The sequence below is a fragment of the Podarcis pityusensis genome (genome assembly GCF_964106645.2).
Source record: "Podarcis pityusensis genome assembly, chromosome: 5".
Taxonomy (NCBI): Eukaryota; Metazoa; Chordata; class Lepidosauria; order Squamata; family Lacertidae; genus Podarcis; species Podarcis pityusensis.
In genome coordinates this window covers 48065460-48086568 of record NC_138032.1, presented here as the reverse complement: position 1 = coordinate 48086568, position 21109 = coordinate 48065460, and the positions used below count along the sequence as shown (strand labels likewise).

General features: G+C 41.4%; 1 long non-coding RNA gene across 2 annotated transcripts in view; it reads left to right on the top strand.

The window, feature by feature from the left end:
- LOC308477424 overlaps positions 1 to 21109 on the top strand; it is a 33453-nt gene that overhangs the window by 6586 nt on the left and 5758 nt on the right. Inside the window, exons 3-7 of one of the 2 annotated variants that reach the window (XR_013986551.1) lie at positions 1570 to 1743; positions 7004 to 7089; positions 10821 to 10962; positions 16256 to 16357; positions 17772 to 17882. This is a non-coding gene — a long non-coding RNA (uncharacterized lncRNA). The remainder of the gene's footprint in view (positions 1 to 1569; positions 1744 to 7003; positions 7090 to 10820; positions 10963 to 16255; positions 16358 to 17771; positions 17883 to 21109) is intronic. The other variant, XR_013986552.1, reaches the window with a different exon arrangement.

Sequence of the window (21109 nt, the reverse complement as noted above, 5' to 3'; positions counted from 1 at the left end):
AAAAATTGACACGGGGACACAACAGAGGAAGTGGGGAAAGTACTGTACAGGGCAGATCAATTCAAAGCAGACTTTTGTGAGGGAATGAGGAGATAATCTTTTGCTCTAGGGAACAGATCAGCTTTGGAACCAGCAGATGCATGGCTGGCTCTGCTCCACTTCCAGTTCATAACAATCTGCCTTGAGTCTCTGTTTGCTACCACCAGCAGTCCTATCGACTGCAATTTATGTGATCGCAGAAGGAGCCTCCACAACATTAAAGCCCCCCTCCTGGCAGAGGGCATTGGACATGCACATCTGCTGTACCCTAAGCCTCTTCAGCAGCAAAGACGAGGCAGGTAGAAACACTCTTGTACTAACTAGGCTGTAACATTATTTATAATACTAAAAAGTATTGGAGTTATTATAGAAATGTTTAATAGTTATTGTACAGCATATTTTCATACTCATACGGGATTCCTAGAATGGGTTTTGCACATTAGCCTTTCTAGCTGTTTAAACAATGAAAGGAGAGGTTATGTGGCATCCGTTGTGATTTATTTTTACCGGATGATCAGTGGAGAAACAAGATATGCATGACATGCATTGCCTTGGCCTTCACTTTCCTTTGATGATTAGGACAGAATTTTAATTATGGTGCATGCGGATTTGTGTAAGTCACTTGAAATAACAAGCGCTGGGTATCAAAACAAAAATGTCGCTTTCAAATACTGCAGCTCGTGGATGCAAAGTTACAATTAAAACAGCAACAACTGATTCTAATAATAATAATAATTTATTATTTATACCCCGCCCATCTGGCTGGGCCTCCCCAGCCACTCTGGGGGGCTTCCAACAAAATATTAAAATACAGTAATGCATCAAACATTAAAAGCTTCCCTAAACATGCCTTCAGATGTCTTCTAAAAGTCTGGTAGTTGTTCTCTTTGACATCTGGTGGGAGGGCGTTCCACAGAGTGGGTGCCACTACCAAGAAGGCTCTCTGCCTGCTTCCTTGTAACTTGGCTTCTCGCAGTGAGGGAACCGCCAAAAGGCCCTCGGCGCTGGACCTCAGTGTCTGGGTAGAATGATGGGGGTGGAGACGCTCCTTCAGGTATAAAGGACTGGGGCCATTTAGGGCTTTAAAGGTCATCACCAACACTTTGAATTGTGCTCAGAAACATACTGGGAGCCAATGTAGGTCTTTCAAGACCGGTGTTATGTGGTCTCGGTGGCCACTTCCAGTCACCAGTCTAGCTGCTACATTCTGGATTAGTTGCAGTTATAAAGATTGCACATCAGTGGCAGCCTTCACCAAAATGTAATAGTAAAGTATGCATATTGTCAATAAAGAAATAAGTTGCCATAGCTCAGGCCATCTGGTAAGTCAGCTTTTTTGCATGTATAAATGACAGTAGAGTATTTGATTGCAAAATAACCAGCAGGTTCAGCGCAAGACTCATGGATGCTGTGGTAAAGATTTTCCTAAATCTTGCACTGCCACCATAAATGTCTAAATATTTAAGTAGAAGAAGCATATTGGAATATATTTACCTCTGTTTTAGCTTGGGTATGTCCTCTATTTTTCAGGGAATAAGAACAGAGGAAGAGCCCTGTTAGATCGCACTAAAAATAAAGGCTGCAATCCTATGCACACTTACTTTAGGTTCAACCGCATTGGCTTCGTGCATAGGGTTTTAGTGCTAGTCCAGAATCCTCCTTCCCATAGTGGTCAACAGTTGTCTCCCGAAGCCCACAAGTAAGGTATGAAGGGGTCACCCCAGGTATAATTGGAAGAAAGCTTCTCATTGTTGCTTTAAAAGCTTGGGATTTGCACTCTGCCCACACTCTGGAGCTAACTTACTTTAAACCACCTTCTAAACATTGTTTTGGTGAGGTAATCCCAGTCTAGAACGCAGACTGGTCACCTTCAGATGCAAATGCTTTGCCCTATATCATTCCGTGGGCTACTGAACTGGAAACATGTAACCAATGCCTAACTCCAGCCAGAAACATCTGGGAAAGAATTTATTTATGTTGTTGTTGTTGTTGTTGTTGTTGTTGTTGTTATATAGTTATTTATACTTCCCCTTTTTTCCTGAGAAAACTCAAAGCAGTTTACAGATTTTTATTAATTTTATTAAAAATACAGTCATACCTCGAGTTGAATGTGCTTCGGGTTGAGTGCGTTTGAGTTACACTCCACGGCAACCCAGAAGTAACGGAGCGTGTTACTTCCGGGCTTCACTGCTCGCGCATGCGCAGACGCTCAAAATGACGCCACGCGTATGCGTGGAAGCGGCGAAACGCGACCCATGCACACGCAGACACGCCATCGCGTCCTGCGTTCCATTCCAGATGGGAACGGGGCTCCGGAACGGATCCCATTCGCATCCCGAGGTACCACTGTATAGAAAAATCAATCATTAAAATACAATTAAACATTGATAGAATTAAAACTATGTACATATATGAACTGTGTTTTAAAAATACGAATAATTACATAAAAACAGCACAGCACCAGTCCTTTCATTAAAGCAGTCAGTTCCCAAAGGCCTTTTGGAAAAGAAAGTCTTCACCTGCCAGTTGAAGGACAACTAGGAGGGAGCCAGTCTAGCTTCTCCAAAGAGGCAGTTCCAGAGTTTGGGAGCAGCCACTGAAAAGACCCTCTCCCATGTCCGCACCAAGCAGGCCTGTGAGGGTAGTGGGACCGAGAAGGACATCCCTGAAGATCTCAAAACTTGAGCAGGTTCTCATATGCAGGTGTTCATATGCAGGTTCTCATATGCAGGTTCACATATGGTGTTTCAGATAGCTTGGACCTACATCATGTAGGGTGTTATATGTGATAACCAGCACTTTGAATTGTGCCCAGAAACAGCTGAAATATGTATATTTTATTGCTACTTATTATTTAGCATTTTTAGTACTGTTATGTTTGAAACCCATCCGTGCCATAGACGAGTGTCTATATAAAATGAATAAATAAACATATGAGGCCAAGGTTTTTCTGCATTATATATACAGTGGTACCTTGGGTTACATACGCTTCCGGTTACATTCGCTTCAGGTTACAGACTCTGCTAACCCAGAAATAGTACCTCGGGTTAAGAACTTTGCTTCAGGATGAGAACAGAAATCGCGCGGTGGTGGCGCGGCAGCAGCGGGAGGCCCCATTAGCTAAAGTGGTGCTTCAGGTTAAGAACAGTTTCAGGTTAAGAACGGAACAAATTAAGTACGTAACCAGAAGTACCACTGTATGCTAAATCTGCAATCCACAGATCTCTAGCAACTGCTGGTGCTGAGTCAGGCTCCAATGAAGGAGCCTGCTGTGGGGGCGCCTATTTGCGCCCCCTCTCAAAATTGGGCCCAAGACCACGGCACCCACAGCACCCCTCTGCTTGCTGCCCATTCCAAATTGCCCGGCTGAAGCCTTCTTAGAGGGGTAGTTGGTTGCAGACCTGTTCGCTGTGCTTTGCTCCTGTTGTTTGCAATCTGTAGCTCGTTCCCCCAATGCAGCGGTGTAGCTCAGGCCCCCGGAGCGTCACGTGCACAAGGCAAGCCACCCACTGGGTGGGGCAAGCTGGGGCATATTGCACTGCATCGAGCCTCGCCACTGCCCCCCCCCCCCCAGCTGTAGGATGGCTGAGGGAGAGGCGGCAGACGGATGCAAGCCCCACACTGCCATTTTGGGCAGCGTGGCACCTGCAGGTGCCCGAGCCACCGTGTCACATAGCCCATAGCCATTTTGTCACTCCCTTCAGGGATGACACCCAGGTGGCCCGTACCCACTGCACCCCCCTTCCTATGCCACTTGTGGGGGGGACATGCATTGGAAAGATTTTACCACAGGAAAATCTAGTTATTTGAAAATCTAGATGCAAAATTCACCAGTGAATCTAACCTTCCCTGAAGTCCATGCACATTTGCTTCTGAGCTAGGCTTTGGATACTTATGCTGCTGCAGATCCATCTGCTTTCATTTTTGTAAGAATCTAACCTTCCCTGAAGTCCATGCACATTTGCTTCTGAGCTAGGCTTTGGATACTTATGCTGCTGCAGATCCATCTGCTTTCATTTTTGTAAGAACCATATATGAGTTTGAAGACATACACACACAAAGGTATCACCGAGCAGTCATTAGCACACCGTATGGCCATGATGTTGAAATGTTTCTTATTTTCATTCCCTAGTACTAAGCGCTAATGCTTCAAAAACTTTGCAACAAGAGCCTCAGACTATTAGTGTGCCAACAGGAGCCTGGAACTGCTGTAGGTTAACAAAACATGAGTCTGATGATAATCCTCACACCGAATTTCAACAGTGGAGTATTTCATGTCATAATTCCCAGTGCACAGGGATAAACCCCTTCTGAAAAGGTTAATGCAGACAACAATCTTTCCAATGTTGTGTGTTGCTGTTTGTAGTCCCACACACACCTAATAGACCAAGCAGCACAAAGTGTGTGTGTGTGTGTGTGTACAGGGAAGCTTATAGTACCAAAGCATGATTCTAGAGAAGATCAAAAGTAAATGAAAGATACCTTGACATTTCATTTTCATATGAAACAATGAAAGAAAGTTTGCATACTACAGTAGTTTTACAAAACTAAAAGCAGTTGACTCCTGTCACATGCGTTATTATGAGACTCTGCTAGTGATAACAGTCATCTTATTTTAAGCATAAAATCTCATTATTGAGATGTTTGGGGATTAGTGTTCTAAATCAGTTCAGAAGATGTCAGACTTTTCTTTTTGAGTAAAGGTGAAGCTGTTGCCATATCCAGATTAATTTAAGATGGAGCTCAGCATTTATAACTGCTATTATTCATTTTAAACTCCAGGGAAACATCCATTAACACACATTACGGGCTTGATGTAAGAAAATTGAACTTAGATCCTATTGAAATCAATGGGATGAGTTAGTCATTACCTAAATTCCATGGATTTCTATGAGAGCTAAATTCAATAAATTTAGCTTGCAAACCTATACACATCTGGGAATAAGTCCCATTGAACTCAATGGTGCTTACTTCTGAGTACAGATTAACAGATTTGGACACTTAGTCTGCCTCCAGCTCTATGTGTATAGCTTAGATATGGTTTCCAAACAGAGTGGATATTGGTTTCATGCGAAGACACTTAGAATAATTTTGGCATGTTTTCTGATATTCAAACAGTGTTAGGCATAAAACTAGAATGCTGTATTTGGGGAAGTCAGCAAGCAGTGATTTTGAAACTAGCCATCCTGTGGTATTCGAAGACATCACCAAGATGTTAACTAATACACACAGCACAGCCTTGTGAATATTTTTACATAGGGTGTGGCTGCCAAAGCAACTGCAGAGACTTAATTAAGGCACTTCCTTAGAAGGGATGAAAGGTGAAAATGCTTGCCAACAAATACAGCTCTGTCATGGACGCATCAGTCAAAATGATTTGTGGATTGCTTGGCTTGTAAAAGTTTTATTGCAATGTGCTGTCCGGAAAGTCTCATGTGACTTTTTTTTAAAGTTGATTTAAGAAATGAAACCTATTTTATAGTTGTAAGAGCAAGTCACACTTCCTAACTGAATACTGATAATCCCCATTAAGTGAGGCAGCACACTTGTTTTAACCCATCACTCTCTTAAATTATTGTTGCTTCAGAGCCTTCAATAAGATGGTACAAACCAGTCAAAGCATTTCTGGTGGATTATTGCATTTGCAGGGGGTTGAAAGTACTTGGCCTTCAGCCTCATGTCTTACAACGTGTCTGAGGCCTCAGATAATCCTCCAGAAATACACTACCCATTGAGTTACTACTTCATTAGAGACATACTTCATCTCTGTCTGGTTTCCAAATAGCTTTCAAACATCTACTAGCTGAATGGTAAAACCACAGAAACACAGGTGTTACTGAACACCTGTTAGAGTAAAACAATTATAGTAAAAACAAATTGTGGAGGCCCATGAGTCTGTGGTAGTGCTAACAGCAGCAACAACTATGTCTACAAAAAGGAAGCCACATTTAATGTCTGGCTTTTTCGTTAGCTTATAAAAAGGGAAACATCAGAAACAGAATTTCTGTTTGTGCCTGAAGGTGAAGTTTCTACAGCAATTGCTACTTTTGAATAAGTATGTTTGATTAAGTTATTTACACAGTGTGGGGAAAATACTACCAACTGGTAATAAATAATGATTGCTCATTTATACATAAAAAACACATCCTGATAGGCTGATTTGTCCAATCCTAATTGCATGCCTGCACAGACAGGCACAGATCATAATTATGTAGATTCACAGACTCAGAAGTAAGTCCTAGTGAATTACATGGGGCTTACTCCCAGGTAAATGGAGTTAGGACTGTAGTGTTGCATGAAGTGCAAGCTCTCATCATAGAGTCTGTATTGCATGTGTATTTGATGTACATTGTCTTGCATGTATTCTTTACTACTATCACGCCTTTCCATATGTGAAAAAGACCAGGCTATTATCATCCTGTACAGCAAACAGGCAGCGTGGGTGGGTATTGTTTTTGTTTGTTACTATATTATGTGTTTTTGTGTTTTTATATTGTAAACTGCCCTGTGATCCTCAGATGAAGGGCAGTATAGACATTTATTAAATCAGCATCCGTAGTGCATGGATAGGGACTTTCAGTTCTTAGAATGAACTAGTTCAATTGAATGAAGTTCACTGAACTAGTTCAAAACTCTCTGAACTGCACCTGAGTTCCCATAAGTGCCAGATGAATGAAAGGTGAAATAAGTTCATTTGGGGGTCGAACTCTGAATATTTTCTAGTTCATCTTCATGTTCATCCAACCCTGCTACCCCCATTAAAAAGGAAAGAAAAGTCATTTTGGACATATATAAAGAAAGTTAGAAAGCAAAACATGGAGCCAATGTTCTGAGGCTCATTAGGGTAGATATGGAAGTGCTGCTGTTTGTTAATAATGCAGCACTGTTGTTAAGCAATCGGAGGAAGGCATGTGAGGCATTTCTTGTAATTTCCCTTCTGAAGAGTTTTATTCTCTTCCAACAGGAAGAGCTCACAGCAAGAAGTCTTGGTCCAGGAACAAAAAGAATGTTGCCTTGTGCCAGCTGTGTGGCTAGCAAAAATTAAACAGGGTAAGCCTTTTTCTAGCATGGGAATACAATTATGGGGAAAGGTTTACGTGTTGACATTTTATCCATCAGACATATTATTATTTGCATGTGGCCCCTGATTTAGTTTTGAATGATTCTGTAAAGGAAATTTTGTAACATTTATGTAAGAGACTGGGATCTACTGGTAGAACACTGGTTTGCAATACATAAACAACAGTTTCAGATTCCCATTTATTTCACAAGAGCAACAACAAAATGTCTGAATTAGGCTGTTGTGCAAAGAAAGCTTGTTGGAAGGAAACAGGAGCAGATTTTTGTGTAAAAAGACTGAGCTCAGTTGAGATAATAAAACAGTTCTGGGGCTGTGCATGTGCTCAAGAGTTCATGTCTTTTGTGTATCTCTTTGCCTTAGCTTCCATTACTGGACCTTGAGGGCTAGTAGAAATTAAATTAGATTATGCAAGTTGGAAGTCTGCCTACACTGAGTGTACTGTAATACTTGGACCAGCCATAAGTTCAATATCTATGTTCAGTCATGCAGCTCACTGTGCAACTGTGGCCAGTCATGCACTCTCAGCTTACCCTACTTCACAGGATTGTTGAGATGATAAAATAAGACATTCCAATGTATGCCGCCCTGAGCTCTTGAAAAAAATGGAGGATACAAATACAGTGGTACCTCGGGTTAAGAACTTAATTCGTTCCGGAGGTCCGTTCTTAACCTGAAGCACCACTTTAACTAATGGGGCCTCCCGCTGCTGCCACACCGCCGCTGCACAATTTCTGTTCTCATCCTGAAGCAAAGTTCTTAACCCAAGGTACTATTTCTGGGTTAGCGGAGTCTGTAACCTGAAGCATATGTAACCTGAAGCGTATGTAACCCGAGGTATCACTGTAGCTGGAAGTACAACAGCAGGGATCATTCACTTAGTAACTAAAGGGTTAATTCTGTTCATAGTTAGCCACCCGGGGTGGGTGAAGTTGAAGGTATTGCCTAGCAACAATGAGTCAGAATGGCATGACCCTTACAGAGCTAATTCGTGCTCTGAATGACTGTGAAGTTCTGTGGAAGTTTCAGCCTCGTAAGTTTAGCTGTTGAATGTCTTCTGGATGTGAACAAGGCCTAACATAAAAAGACAAAAGCCCTCTGTTTATTGCTCTTCAAGTTATACAGTGTTCTTTTTCAATTTACCCAGTAAAGCATTGTTTCCCAACCGGGAGGCATATGCCCCCCCTGGGAGACCCCATGATACCCCTAAGGGGACTACAGGTGAAAATCATGTAAACGGGGGCCACAGCACAAGGCTAGAGGGCCACAGAGGGAAGTGAGAATGTTTGTTTGTTTGTTTTTAAATCCTGATTAACTGGCTATCCGCTTGGCCAATCACAAGGGGCAGGCCACCAGGGCCTAGTGCTCCTTTTTGCCATATACATTTTTTGGGAGCAGTCTTTGTTTCTGGTGGGAGAGGGCAATTGCTATGGCCCCCATTTTGGCCAGTAGATCCCGCAGGCCAGAACCCGCTTGTCAGGTATGTGCAGTGGTGGGGTGGCAATGGGTATGGCTGGGTGAGCCAGAGCTGCTTGTTGCTGCCACCGGTGTTGGGCCCAGTGGCAGCCTGGGCTAACTCTGCAAGGCACAGGGTGCAATCCACACCAGCACCTAGCAGACTGGTGCCTTCAGATGTTGCCAAGGGATGCAGGGCCTGTCAGCAGCGGCAGCCCGGTTCTGCAAGGTGCGGGATGAAATCTAGCCGAGCGGGGTCTTCTGGTGTTGCTGACTTGCATCTAGTAAATAACTAAGGGTCTACTCAGAAGAAAGCCTCACTGCATTCAGTGGGCCTTACTCCCAGGTAAGGATGTGTGGGGCTACAGTGTTTTATCTAGGCAGCTAGGGCTCCTCCTGATGACAAGATCTTTTTGCACCAGGTCAGTGAGGACCACTTACTTTTTAAAATTCTCCCATATATATAGAACTCCCTATGCACCTTTTGGACTGTATCTGTAGGTTTCCCCCTCTGTGACAAATTGTTGTTGTCATTTAGTTGTGTCCGACTCTTTGTGACCCCATGGACCAGAGCACGCTAGGCACTTCTGTCTTCCATTGCCTCCCGCAGTTTAGTCAAACTCATGCTGGTAGCAAATAACTGGGGTCAAATAAGTGTTGTTTACTTTTTATAATACATGGAAGATAGATCTCCCTCAGGAGGTTCTGGACTCTCCTTCCTTGGAGGTTTCTAAGCAGAGGTTGGATGGCCATCTGTCATAGATGTTTTAGCTAAGTTTCCTACATTGCAGGGGATTGCACTAGAAAGATGACCCTTGGGGTCTCTTCCAGCTCCGTGATTCTATGCTTTTCTGCTTCAACAATATTTCATTGTGTTCCTATCATTTTATGTAATTATATTTTGTATAAATTATAAAAATTGTAAATAAAACATGTTCTATTTATAAAGAAAACATTAAAATAGCTATGCTGCTACCGGTAGGACATGGGCATAGCCAGGATTTTTGTTAGGGGGCAGAACCTCAGATTTGTATTGATTTGCATTGGTTTTTACTTATTGTAAAAGGGGGCACAGAAAGGAAACAAGGTTGGAAGGGGGCCATGGTCAGAAAAAGGTTGGGAAACACTGCAGTAAAGTATTTTCAGTTTCTTTTCTCTCTGGACACCATCTATGTTGAAGTGCCTTTGCTAACACAAATGCGAAAGTTCAGTCATCAATAGTGAACTCCTATGCCTGCCTACTCAAAAGTCTTATTCAGTTCACTGAGACTTACTCGCATGTTAAGTGTGCAGCCTTATCCTGACAGTTAAAGTTAGCTTCTGACTGTGATGTTTAATTTTTTTTCAGGACAGAAAAATAGACCTCCTTGCATACGTTGTGCTAGTGTAAATCACATTCATTTAAGTACTCCTTTAGGAAGGTGCACATCACACTCTTCCACCTCCTGTTCTTTCTTAGGCTCACTTTGCATCTGCCATTCTATCCTTTGTGTTTATAATTGTTTGGCAGGCTTCCATATTTGTGGACTGTGCAGTCATCACTGCACTAGCAGTGCTTGAAGCTGCTTTTATTTATTCCTAGTGTATGATGAATTGGGCCATCTGTCTTTTATGTCCGCCCCCAACACTCCCCTGCTGGCATGTTGTCGGCGCCGCTGGGCTGTCAGCTAAGGTCAAGGGCTCACACCAAGGTCCCTGTCCTTTTCTGTCTGTTGGGGAAATAATGGCAGAGTCCTGAGGTCACCTCTTGAAACTTCACTGTGGAGCTATTAAATAATCCGAAGAATTGACAAATCATGAAAGGGATCAGAGAGTGACATGTATCATAATAAAGGCAAACAGGATAATCTGTTTCCTACACACAACTAAATGTTTAAAGAGGCACAGAGTTTTCACATAACAGAAACAGGTTGGGTGGAGAAGAGGCTAATGTTTATTTGAAAATTTCACAGAAGATTGATTTAATTGTGTTTTTAAAACAGCTGCAATTTTATGTTAGCTCAGTAACTCCCAATAATTGTCTATGGGGAATTGATAAAAACATTTTGCTCTTGTTACTTTTACCAGTCACAGGATCCACCTATATCATCCCTAACTTTAGAAAGAGAGAACTTTGGAGTTGTGAGTTGTTCACTTGGACAGAACTTCTGTTCTTGGGAGCCTCATGATGAAATTGACAAATTTGGGCTTGACTCATTCACAGACCATTTGAAGCTGTGGCAGTGATGTGGGTTTTGTTTTTTTTTAGTTAGGCTGCAGAGGTTTTCACCAGCACTGCCAGGAGTTAAACCAGTCACATGAAAGTTGCCTGGTGCTGTATCCACTATACAACTATACACTGAGCTGAGCCTGGATTCAAGGTCTCCCACATATGAAAACTAGATGTGATGGTATGTAAAAAGCAGAAACAGCTCCAACTAGCGCTGGCAAGCGATGTGGATTTTAAAAAAATAGTATTGTCTACTCAGACTCTCCAGACTTACCTATCCATGTGAATGGGGCCTTGCTGTAACTCTTGAGGAAATAGCAGCTGTTTCCCAGTAAGCATTAGGAACTAGAACTACCCTGTTGCCAATACTTAACACAATCCAGTAATCAAAGTTTGTGCAGTGTGTGTGTGTGTGTGTGTGTAACCACTATTCTTTCTGCATAGACCTGCACTGGATCATGATACACAAACATAAAAGAACTATGTTAAAACTAATGCAATATGCTTCTGCTTGCAAATGGTGAGTGTGCATCAGAGGATTGAATTGTGTGTCTGTTCCAAGTTGTTAACCATTGTCTGCCCTTGGATCCAGATGCCATACTGGATGGGGCTGATGGGAGTTGGAGTCCAAAACATCTGGAGGGCACTCAGTTGGGGAATGCTGCTATGGACCCTCGTCCCACCCATTTCCTGAATTCCTCCCTTTGCTAGTTTCAGTGTTTGTGTTTCAAGAGTTTGTGTTGTAATCAATGTGTTATATCATTAAAATAATACAGTTACTCACACTACCTACTCTTCCACTGGCAGAGAACAAGTTATTATGTTGCCTGAAGCAAAGACCAATGGGGCAGCATTCTCCATCATGCCTGAGGCCAGCAAAGAGGTTAGGATGTACAGCACAGGCCATGCAACTCCCAGACCTCTGTCTTTCAGCACCTTAACATTGTCCCCTACTATCTGGTACCTGAGGCAGCTACTTCATGCTTTCGAATGGTTAGGCCAGTCAATGTTTGGGCTTATCTGAAGTGGGAAAACAGAATCAGTTTCAAGATAGGAGAAGGTTAACAACTGGAAATTGGCTATGGAATATGTTTGGATCATCACTGCACTAACAAGTGCCTGAAAGACATTTCCGGCATTAAAGTATAGAGGGATTTACAATAGAGTCTAGGATTCATATCTATATGTTGGCAGAAGATCAAAGACATAAAAATGTGAAGTATGCATAGTATGGCATTTCTATATACAGAAATTTTCTGTTTTCTTTGAAGCAGCACGGGAGATAATTAGAGGAGGTTCATCTTACGATTCCATATGTTGCAAATTACTAATTAAAAAGATGATATGTGTTCTCTGCAGTATGATGTAATTCGTTTCATCAGTTTGAACTTTCCATTATTTTCTGAACCCTCTATCCACTTGTATGTTGTAATTCTGTGCATGTCTATCATATTTCATTTTGCAAGAAGTGCTTTGTAATACTCAGTCTGTTTTATACTGGGTCAGTTTGTTTGTCTATAAGGCCCATTATTTTCTACCCAGTCTCAGGAACAGGCCTTTCCTATCATCTGTTACCTGATTATTTCTTAACAGGAGATGCCAGGAACTGATGTCCATAACTCATCCTCCTTGCCACTGTGCCATGGTCCTTTCCCTAACTCTACTTTGCTCAGAAGGGACTGGACATCTCCCCTGTCCATGTTTATTTCTGCATGGAATGTTGAGCAAGTACTGGCAAGTGAGGGAGAGAGAAAATGATTTGTCTATTATTTGCTGAAAATACATTTAGTTTAAGAACTTTAGACCATATTAGTACATGGATATCCCTTCTCAGAGGAACGCATGTGCCTTCCATACCCAATTGCATATATAGCAAATACACACATATTTGTTTTGTTGTATGTACATGAAGAATGAGCCTTCTTCTCATTGCATTACCTGCAGCAGAACAGACATATGTCACAGCCATCACTTGTGACAGTGTAAACATAGGAACATGCAACAGATTATATAGAAATTATTCCTGTCTAGGAAATTAATTTTGTGTTAAGTCTTCATAAGGGCAGTCCATTACTCCATAATTTCCATTCTATTTTTAATCTTAGTTCCAGGAATGTGTTCCCCAAACAGAAATATTTATTTACACCATAGCAGATTTACTTTAGCAGTGCTGTGCTCTTTAAAAACAATTTATCTTTAAACTTCACATTTAACTATCTTCAGTAATAAATAAGAGCAATCCATCTGTACTATGATTTTACAGAAGTTGCTACATTTTCATTTTGTTGATACTTTGATCCTTCTACTCTGCAGCTTGCAGAAAGGATGACCACCACATTAAAGGAGGGATTATTTAACTTTGAAATTTTGTATGGGATACTTGCAAGGCACAGAAATGGCAATTTCTTGCAAATTATAGTTGGATTTTTCCCCCTTGTACAACTAGATCACAAGTCATCAACGCCTGCCAAGTCAGTGATCTGGGGTGGAGGTTAAGGACACTGCTAGTGCCTGTCTTGTTCACTTGCTACTATCTTAGACAATTCAGATTTTGGGGTTTTTTTTTCTTTCTGCAAAGTTATTAACGCTTGACTGACAAATGTAGTCTCCAAAAATAAGGCTCTGGTTTTATTTCATTAATAAAAAAACAACAGAAGTGGTGGATTCCTAATTACCCACAGTGTCCAGTCCCTAATTACTTACAGAGTCCAAATCTTTCAAATCCCCTGAAAGATATTATTTGACAGGAAGTTTGCCAGGTGGCTGATTTTAAACAGCCCATTTGTTTCTGAGTGGAAAGGGAGAGGCATTTATCCCTGCAGCCTTTGATAAGGGGTGTGTGTGTGTGTGTGTGTAGTTGCCCTCAGTGTTTGTGGAATGGTAAAATTTCATTTCATATTTCCAGGCGCCCAGTTAACATCATTGTTTATCAGAAGGATTGCTAGTCAGTTTAAAGACTCAGGGCCCGGGCCCGTAATACAATTCTGTATTAAATGTATATAGGGTGTCTCAACACTGCACTTGGCAATGCGCCCAGCTGCCCTGTAACCAAAACATCAGTAGCAATGGCCCTGGTAGCTAACTGTGCATTTTACCATCTTCAGCTGGTTTGCCAACTGTGACCCTGTCTTGAGAAGGTAGAGCCTGCCTCAGTTACTATGCACAGGGTACTAAGGGTGCACACCAAATACAAGTTTCAGTTCAGATCCTGATAATAGCACATTGGAAAACAGCAGAAGTTGAAATGCTTTGGAGGCTGTTCTAATGTGTCTCATGATACAAAGCATGACTTAACATCTACATTAAACTGCTGAGTGGGGTTACCCGGAAGTTTGGAGTACGTTGTCAGCAGTGTTCTGGTGACACACAGCTCTACATCTCCTTTCACGTCTGCAGGTGAGGCAAGTGGATGTGCTGGACCATTGTCTTGCCTCGGTAACGGACTGGATGAGATCCAATAAACTCAAGCTCAATCCAGATAAGACTGGGACACTCTTAGTGGATGGTTCCCTAGTCTTGGTGGATGGGAGGTTGATGGAGTTATCTGATAGGTGGGAGGTTTATTGGGTTACACTGGCTCTAAAGGAGTCGGTATGCAGTTTGGGGAGCTTTTCTAAAGTGGCTCCTGTTTTGTGGAATGCTCTCCCCAGCATTCTTTTTGTCAGAATTTTATGAGATTTGCAGGGATTTTTTGCTCAGGGCACAATTTAAAAAGGAAAGGCCATTATTTTTATTTATTTATTTATTTAACAGAATTAGATGACCTTTCACAATTCCAGAAGGATGGCTGCAGTGGTTTTCCTGGAGGAGCAGGCTTTACTGTTCTAGAGTGGTTGAAAAAGGAAGCACTTAATCTCCCTTACTGTTTTATGGGTCCTGTGTATGAAAACAGAAAACGTTATAGAGATCCCACTAGGTGAGAATTACAGAGAAAAAAGTCCAGGGTTGTTTTTTATGCTAGGCATCTCTAATATTGATTTGGAGAGGAGTGAGCTCAAAGGGATTTTTTAAACCTCCCTGTAGTTTTGACCAATGATTTTATTATGCTAATGCTGCATGTAATAAAAACTATCCCTGAGTAACTTGCAACATTTAAGGAGGATCGGTGTAGAAGATAGAGACTTAAGATGAATGAAAGAACCAGCTTCAGGCTTGTGTTCTGCTCAATTTGCATCAAAAGTCAGAGGAACTAAGTGCAAAACTGATTTGACAGGAGTGAATGTGTGGGCATGTAGCACAGAGGGCAAAAAAGAAACTGTAATGTCCATCAGTTTCTGAGCAAGCACCATCGCTGAAGATCACAGGACAGACAAAAAGGTGACATATCACATCAACATCCGTTTTCCCAAAGCACTGTAATCGGAGAACTCTGGCAAAATCATTCCTTCTGATTAGGAACTAGACCTGTGCAAATCAAAAGACCTCTCCCGCCCTTCTCTCCCCACCCTGACTTTTACCTTATATGACTAGGTTTCTCTTTTAGCAGACAAACTTTCTGCTGGAATAGCAGGATTCTTTTTATATTCCGAAGTAGTTGAGGTAGGGGGTGGGGTGGCTATTTGACAGAGCAAGTAAGTTTGAGGTAGGAATGAAACAGGAAACAGGGCCAAGTCACATGACCCATTTATATTCAGTGTGTGATTAGTTTTTTGTCAATTTATTTTGTGTGTGCATATGACAAAGCAGTTACTGACATGCTCCACGGAATGCTTAGACCCTGACTTTCTACACCACAACCAACGCTTTTGGAATATGGAATGCAGTAAATCGGGATCTGGTTGAGCCTCAAGACAGCTGCTGTCAAAATGGGCTATCCAAACTGGTCTGTAGATTGCAATCTGAAACACACTTAGTAGGGTGTAAGACCCATGGCTTATAATGGAAATCACTTCTGAATAAACATGCAAAGGATTGTGTTGTTAATTGCATTCAGATTTAGTAAACTATTTGGGGTTTACATTGAATGTGTCTGCTGCCCTGCAATGTTGGGTGCTGCCAAACCTCTCTATTAAAATGAGTAGTGAAGCAGTGAAGCTGTTGCTTCTGCAGGGGCAAGACTATGACGTGCAAACTGTGGAGACATTGAGACAAGATCTATTATTGATTCTGAACTTCTGCTGTTGAACAGCAGAACATTCTAAATACTGGTGCAAAGCATATTTTTTTGGGAAAGAAATTCAACAGCTCAGTGGGACTTAACTCACAGTTAAGGGTGCACAGGATTGCGGCCTTAATCAGTTTAATTCCAAACATTCAGTCTTATTTCTGGAGGAGCCTGCTTGTATTACAAACAGCATGAATGGAGTAGAAAGGCATTCCCGCAATGACTACATTGTTGGCATGGAATCCTAACCTTCTGCTGCAGCTTTTCTGGAATTTTATCACAATAAACAAAGGACTTTTTAAACTGATAAATGCCCAGAATGCATCTTAATGCCGTGGCTCGAACTGACTTAACTTTTTTTCCTTCCTAGGACATTTGGGATGTGGATCTTACCTGAACTGGTAGAGAGATGGAACTTTTGCCATATTGCTAAAGTTGCACTGCAGATAACAGAATTTAGAAATAAATGAGGGTAAGCTTATTAGACTGCTACAAACATTCCTGTATAAAGGAGCTGGTACTGTTTTTACTACTGCTGGATGAGCTATGCTTCTCCAATTGCTTCTCAAAATAAGCATGTACAGCCTCTAAGGCTACAATCCTAACATGTGATGTTGAGTAAATCAATTAGATCAAAAGTGGGAAGATCAATCCACAAAACGGAGCGCTCGTCCAAACTTCTGCTTGTCCCATGCCTAGAAAGCACTGGTCCAGAGGAAACCTGAATTGTTGTTTGCTCTGATTGAGTGCTAAAGAGTGGCTTTCCCCAGGAGAAAGCAGCAGGACGAGAGGAAATGTGGATAAGCCTGAATCTAAGGAAGCAGTGATGTATGATGTATGGCAAGCATAGGCAACGTTCGGCCCTCCAGATGTTTTGGACTACAATTCCCATCATCCCTGACCACTGATCCTGTTAGCTAGGGATCATGGGAGTTGTAGGCCAAAACATCTGGAGGGCCAAAGGTTGCCTATGTCTAATGTATGGCGTGTTGGATGGAAAAGAAATAATTGCTCACGTACATCCTCTGATACAGTTCTGTTTAAATTCCTGCTGCTTAGATGACAGCACTAAAGTAAGTGCCTTTCCAAACTTCCCATTTACAGTGGTATAGTTCAGGGGTGGGGTGGATTATTATTATTTTTTGCATGCTGCTACATGACATCATCAGTATTCAGTATTCAGCTACCATTTTGGAATAATGTACTAGAAAAACCACTTTTTCTCCTACCATAAAAAAATCCAACTTTTATGAAAGATCCAGGACAGATCCTCAGTATTTTTCATTTGTATGGCATATGTAGAAGCATCACCTGTGTTTCTTTGTGGAGGGGTTGGTGGGCAAGGTTTGGGAGACATCTGTTTCAAGCCATTTCCTACTGATTGGTGTGAGCTGTCAGTTTGCAAGCTCAGTTTAGAGGAGAGATGAGGCAAATAAAGATGATGATACTGAGTAAAGTACAGTGGTACCTCGGGTTAAGAACTTAATTCGTTCTGGAGGTCCGTTCTTAACTTGAAAACTGTTCTTAACCTGAGGTACCACTTTAGTAAAGTACTCAACCTGAGGTACTATTTCTGGGTTAACAGAGTCTGTAACCTGAAGTGTCTGTAACCCGAGGTACCACTGTACTGCCCATGACAGCATTCATTAGCTACAGGCAAAATGTTGTCACAGTAACCAGCTGAATAATAGTTTCTTGCTGAATCTCCTATTCTCTGGCAAGGTTAGAATTCTGCAATACTAGACATTTAATACAAATACCCGGCCTGCAAAGCCACAAAAGGGCTATCCCAATGCACATGCTCATAGCTCAGACATTCACAGACTGAAGGAACATGATAGTATTTAAGAGGTGTGATCACACCCATCAAACTTTTCTCTGTTCAGGCACAACCCTGCATTAGTGTGGAGAGGAAAATCCTCCACTAACTCTAAGAAGAAACAACATGTGACCAAAGGTACACACTGGATCAAACAGCAACTATACAACTAGAAATTGTAAGTGTAGAAGAGTCGAAATTCTGTTTGTTTGTTTGTTTGTTTGTTTGTTTGTGTGGAATTTTATTATTAGGAAACAATCCAAGTCAGATTAACAATTGAGAAAACTTTTCTGTCCACAGTTCACCCCTTTAATAATCTAATTGGGTGCAGACGTACCAATAGTGAAGCTTTGGTATTGTGACTTTGTGTATGCAATTTTTGCCTGAGAGTAAGGCCCATTTAATGCAGTGAGACTTACTTTTAAGGAGATATACATAGGATATGTATAATCGTTCATAATCGTTAATCGGCACAAACTCATTAAATCATTAATTGGCACAAAGGAAGGTCCATAAATCACAAGGATGTGAAATATATAGAGTTCTTTTTTTCTTTCTCATGGTTTAGAACACACTCCTCTCACATTTCTTTTGCACACAATAATGAAGTTATTAAGTTTTTTAATTTAAAAAACTGTTAAAGAACAGTTGAGTGTGTTTTATATAGTTACTTATTGGTGATCGGCTTTGAATAGGACATTATTTTTAAAAGCAGGACAAAAATCTGTGAAATACCTTAAAAACATTATTTTAAGGTTTGAACACAAATTGAACACTGAGGTTCGCATACTTATGTAACAGTAATACCCGGATTCCTGATGGTGATGCTTCCTGAGCTAAAATGATCACACGTCTATTAAGCAAGGAACGGTTGGGCGTCTCAGTGTCTCAAGTATCGAGACTCACTTTGCAATTTATTCCATCATATTTCCATCAGGCTGGGCCTCCCCCCCCCCCCCTTCCAGCATATACTAATATTGCCATGTACTACTGGAGTAAATTAGTTTAAAAAATTGAGTCAAAGGAAGGAAGGAAGGAATGCAGCAATTTTTGGAACAAACAAAGCAGATAATTGCCAGTGCATGAAATGTAATTTGAAACAGCTGCGTCAAGCTTCCAGTAGCACTGAAAATTGATGCTCACCCGCTGTGCTTATAAGTAGGCACGCTAAAAGCAACTGCTTGCTTCAAGAAACATAAACTACTTCACACTTTGTCCATTAACCTTACGAAGAATGGAACCTGAAGGCAGCAACACTTTGAAGTTGCACATGGCTATTTGACTAATATGAAACAGCTGGCAAGTTAAAGAAAAACATGGGCTTGGCCATGCGATGTCAGGTTAGCGACACCACCTGGCGGCTGTAAACACATACAGCAAGCAGAGCTGAAATGAATTCCCATAAATGTTTAAAATGGCAGAGTTTTCCATTTTTCCACATTAATTTTTCTCAGGAGACCATTTCAAGCAAGTTTTAATTTGCATTTTGAATTGGACACTTGAAAGTAAAACAGTTAAAATGCATATTCTTGACTCCTGGTGGTTCTGATTTTGTCAAGCTTTGTCAATAAAGAAAATACGCTGTCATCAGCAAATAACATCTACATTTATCTACCAAATACTGTCAGGTATTTAAAAAAAAACAAGTCTGGAAGCCCTGCCCTCTGACGCGGAAAGCCTTATTCCTGCTGTGTTGAGGCTCCTCTGGCCCTCCAGATGTTGCTGCACTACAACTCCCATGATTTCTGACTATTGGCCATGCTGGTTAGGGCTGCTGGCAGTGAGAGTCTGACAGAATCTGGAGGGCCATAAGTCCCTCCAGCCCTGCTTCAGGGCAAGGGTAGGCAGGCTTCAGGTTTGCATAATTTAGTGTGGGCATTCTTTTTCAAAACTAGAACCTCACAATCCATTATACACAGAACAAAGGTTCAGAGGCCAATTAACCAAGACAAACGTACTAGAGATCATAGATTCTACTAACAAACCCTACAAATGACTGGTCGAAACCTGGTCAAAAGCAACAAAACAGTAACACTCTGATTCTTCATATTATGCCAAGAGATGTGTGATTTGTATGAGGCCAGCCACTGCCTCTATAGCAGAATGTTTTATCTATATAATTACCAGAGCGAGCGGGGCCTGTACGAAGCGGTTAAATCTCAGTTGTGGAATGCTTTCCCCAAAGAAGCTTGTTGCAAGCCTACTTCACTGCCTTTTTGGCCTCGGCAATAAACTTTCATCTTTCCCAAGCTTTTTAGATATATATATTTTTAATTTTGCTGCTTTATGCTTTTTGTTGTTTTGTGGCTTTTATCTTACTGTTTAAAAATATTAAAATGCAAATGCATTCTTCTTGTAAACCACCCTGGGAATGTAAGTGTAGGGCTGTACAAAAATGCTGCCAAAAATGCTTAATATCGTAGGCAGGGCCACAGAACTGAGAAACAAGGGACCTCTGGACACAAGCTGAGCCCAAGAATGGTACCAGGGCCCACTGTCTTTCCATTAAAATAACCCCCACTCCAATTGATCCCCTCCTTGTGCTCCAGCAGCCCACTTCACAAAATAGAGCCTGTTGTGTTGGTGGTTGCTTGAAATTTGGGAATAGCAGGAGCTGACTGGTGGAGAATTATTTTGCACATCTTCTTCCCTGGTCCAGGGTGGGATCTGCAGCTATTAAATCCCAGGATAGTTGAGGAGTGGATATGGCATCAAAAGGGAAACTAGAAGCTACCCTGAGAACTCCCCAGTGATGCTGAAATATGCTGTTACCACATACCGGTACTTCTCAGCCAATCAATTAGATGTGCAGTATCAGATGAGGAAGGGATGTAGTTTAGCATGCTTTTTTTCAGAACAAAATAAAACACCAAATTGGTCAGTCATAGAGATGGGGGGCGGGGCGGGGGCGGATTTGATTCAGTTTGCATTTAAAAGAGAATTCATCAAATTCACACTTTCCAAAACATTACAAGAACCAAAACACAGCCATCCTTCAAATTTGACCTCTGAATTTTGCAATGCAGGTCTCATCTAGTAACGTTTACAAAAATGCATCTTCTGGGGTAAAGTGTGCATAAATATATATATATATATTATGGAAAATTGCTTTGCAAAAATGTGTTAGGTAAAACTGGATACAATCAAATATCATGCTAAAATGATGGGTGCTCATGAGGGTTTGAATAAGATTCACACAGTAAAGTGGAAATGTGGAGAATGGAACTTAAAACTTTGAAAAATGAGAAAACAAAGAAACAAAAATTGACAATTTGTCCATCTCTAATCAACAGTCGAAAAGTTCCGCACATCCATTCTAGGATTCAGCCCTGGCATTGAAATCAGATTCTAGAACTAACTAAGCCTACCATGAGGATAGGGGCCACAGCTCAGTGGTAGAATGCA